This window comes from Leptonychotes weddellii, chromosome 12, assembly GCF_054177405.1.
Source record: "Leptonychotes weddellii isolate Sample4059 chromosome 12, ASM5417740v2, whole genome shotgun sequence".
NCBI lineage: Eukaryota > Metazoa > Chordata > Mammalia > Carnivora > Phocidae > Leptonychotes > Leptonychotes weddellii.
The window spans coordinates 27,992,839-27,996,263 of record NC_138380.1 but is presented as its reverse complement, the minus strand read 5'-3'; the positions used below and the strand labels follow the sequence as shown (position 1 = coordinate 27,996,263).

Genomic DNA, 3,425 nt, shown 5'->3' with positions numbered 1-3,425 from the left:
TTGTTAAAGAGACTATCCTTTCTTCATTGTGTAAGCTTAGCACCCTTGTCGAAGATCAGTTGACTGTATATGCATGGATTTATTTCTGGGATCTGTATTCTGTTCCATTAGTTTGTAAGTGCTTTTATTGCCAGTACCATAGTTTTTGTTTTTTTAAAGTAACCTTGCAGTATGACTTGAGACCGAACTATTCATCTTAAATGTGTAATTTGATTAGTTTTGATATAAGTGTACACTCACGAAGCCTCCATTACAATCATGATATAAAACATTTCCATCATATCAAAGGTTTTTCATACCCCCTTGCGGTTCATCCCTTCTTTCACCTTGACCCCACAGAACCACTGATTTGCTTTCTGTCACTATAGATCAGTTTGAATTTTCTAATGGGACTGCTCTGAGATTCATCTGTATAATGTATATTAGTTTATTCCTTTTATTGCTGAGTAGTATTCTATTGTATGGATATACCATATTTTGTTTATATATTCACCTGCTGATGAGCATTTGGGTTATTTCTAATTTGGGGCTATTATTAATAAATGGCTCTGAACATTTATGTAGACGTGTGCATCATACTGTTTGAATTACTGTAGCTTTGTAATATATTTTGAAATGAGGAAATGTGATGTACCTAGCTTTGTTCTTTTTTTTAAATTTTTTATTATTTGATAGGGAGAGAGAGAGAGAGGGAGAGACAGTGAAAGAGAAAGTAAGAGAGCACAAAAGCAGGGGGAGTGGCAGGCAGAGGGAGAGGGAGAAGCAGACTCCCTGCTGGGCAGGGAGCCTGACATGGGGCTCGATCCCAGAACCCTGGGAAGATGACCTGAGCCAAAGGCAGATACTTAACTTACTGAGCCACCCAGGCAGCCTGCTTTGTTCTTCTTTTTAAAGATTGTTTTGGCTATTTGAGGTCTTTTCTGGCTCCATAGGAATACTAGAATTATTCTTTCTATTTCTATAGAAGGGATTTTGGGATTTTGATAAAAACTGTGGCTCAGTCGGTTAAGCGTCTGCCTTCGGCTTGGGTCATGATCTCAGGGTCTTGGGGTCGAGTCCCACATAGGGCTCCCTGCTCACGAGGGAGTCTGTTTCTCCCTCTCCCTCTGTCTCTTCCCCCTGCTCATGCTCTCTCTCTCAAATAAATAAATAAAATCTTTAAAAAAAAAAAAGATAAAAACTGCATTACATCTATAGATTACTTTTGCTTTCACATTTAAATATTTGAATTAATTGGTTAAATTATTTATCTTTACCTCCAAAATTTTGGGGTAAGATCAACACTTTAGGATGATGAATTATATTTATTCTATGGCTTTGACCACTCAGCATAAGGTCACATGTTCCAGGTGAAAAGTACATATAATGCATAAATTATTTTTAGCTGCCTTTCTTGTATGTCCCCTCTTCTGTTAGTTTGCTATGATTCCCTGTGCCCTGTTCTTCTTTGTTCATTCTATCCCTAGCCTGTTTTTCCTATGATCAGAATACTGACAACCTAAATAAAGAGAAAAGAGCTATAATCAACTAGTTAACGTGAAAATTTTTACAAATAATGCCCATTTTGAACTATTGAAACTCTAAGTGATATTCTCATTTCTATAGAAAATCTCTAAAGCCAGTCATTTGTGTAATTTTCACTTTATTAAAGTCTTTGTCTAGGCCATTTTAATCTTCTAAAAGTTTAATAATCGTCAGGTGAGGAAGGGGTACGTAATGCCCTAGCCCCTCATCCACTCATCCTATATCAGCCCATGTTCTGTCTGTTCTAGTCCTACCCACAGACCTCTCTCCTGGTTTCTAAGAGTAAGTGAGATAAGTTCAAGAGGATCCACCATAGAGGTATAACTAGACATGTAAATTGAGTTTTATTTCCTTTCCAAAGTAAATGGATATATAAGAAAGGCATTCTCCAAAGATTGGCTCCCAGGACAATTTAATACAGCTATATGAAGACTCTTTTAGGAAAGAATAAAAGCAAAGCAATTAAAATTCAAAGAAACCTATTGATTCTCTTCCTATATAACCTTCTCTAAAAATTTAATCAGGGATTTTGACATATAAGGGTTAATCTTGATTGGTAAGGTCTTTGAGTTTCAAAAATTCAAAGTGGTGGGAAGTAACTCTACCTACTTGGGAGAAGTGCTGATCATTATCATTATTTTGCTAATATAATTATCATGATTTCAAGAAACTCTCCAGTAGTATGCTTCTGAAACTTTCTGAAATATTCAAACTTAGAATTGAGTTTATAGTCATGAGATACATCATCTGACATTTTCCAGGGAGTGGTGCCAACTGTTGTCTGTTGAGTTAGATATATGACTTCCCAAATCACTTCAAACAAAATCACCTGGTCATAGAGTACCTTCGCTGGTCCTACTGTGCATATCCTTTATTCCATCCAGGAATTGTGTAAACGGGCAGTTTTAATCTGTATCACTTTATTGCTCCTGTAGTTAGAGCATTTATTTTCTTCTTCCTCCTCTTCTTCCAACTTTTATTTTCTAAAGGGGTCTGCATTGTTTGACAAAGTTTATTTTTTTCTTTAATATTCTTTATTATACAATCCTTTTTTAAAATTAGATCAGGGTTTAAAGTCTAAATATTCTTAGATAGGTTAAGGTTGTATAAAAAAAAGATTTTATTCTCACTGAAATATTAATGTAGAAATGACTAAATCACATTTCTAAGAAGTTGTGTGTGTGTGTTTTTTTTTTTTTTACATAAATTGACCCATTTATTATAGGTTAGCGATGTTTCAAATGGTGGAGCTTCTACTGGTTTTTCAACTCCTTCAGTCTTCTGATGGCCGACTTTACTGTGACAGCAGAAGTGGTGTTGTAGGTCCAGGCACCACCAGCGACGGTTTTCATGCAGGGGCCACAATGCCAGATGCCCACAGCTCGTCTTTTCATCTTGGTTTTGCCACAGAAGGAGCAAGTACTTAGCTTGCTGGCTTATTCAGTCTTCACCATTTTCCTGAGGGAGGCACCGTAATGGGTCCCATATTTATCCACAATTCTGACCTTGGTGCGTTTAGCCATGTCGCCGCAAACTAGGTCTGAGCCCAGAGAGGAAGAGACTCGAAGTTGTGGTTTTTGACTAGAGATCCTGTATGAACAAATGATTTCAAATTCAGTTACTCTGAGTCGTGGTTGATATCTGACACAGAGACTGCTATACATCAGGTCACTTGATATCTATTTTATTTAAATGTACTCATGAGCTTTAAAAGTACCAATTAGACAAATTTAAAAGCAAGAGTTCCTTCCTAAATTATGCAAGTTTAGAGCCTTTAGAGGAAAAGGAACGAGAAAGAAAGAAATAAGAGAGATGAATTATAAATCATTCTGTAACAATCAAAATACTGTAATTGTGTAGTTTCAGAAAATGTCAGAACATTGAGGTTTTTGTGGCTTTCT

The 3,425-nt window shown here is 36.3% G+C and overlaps 1 pseudogene; it reads right to left on the bottom strand.

Moving 5' to 3' along the window:
* Window positions 1-2,717: 2,717 nt before the first annotated feature.
* On the bottom strand, window positions 2,718-3,047 carry LOC102737858 (large ribosomal subunit protein eL43 pseudogene; annotated as a pseudogene).
* Between the last annotated feature and the right edge of the window lie 378 nt (window positions 3,048-3,425).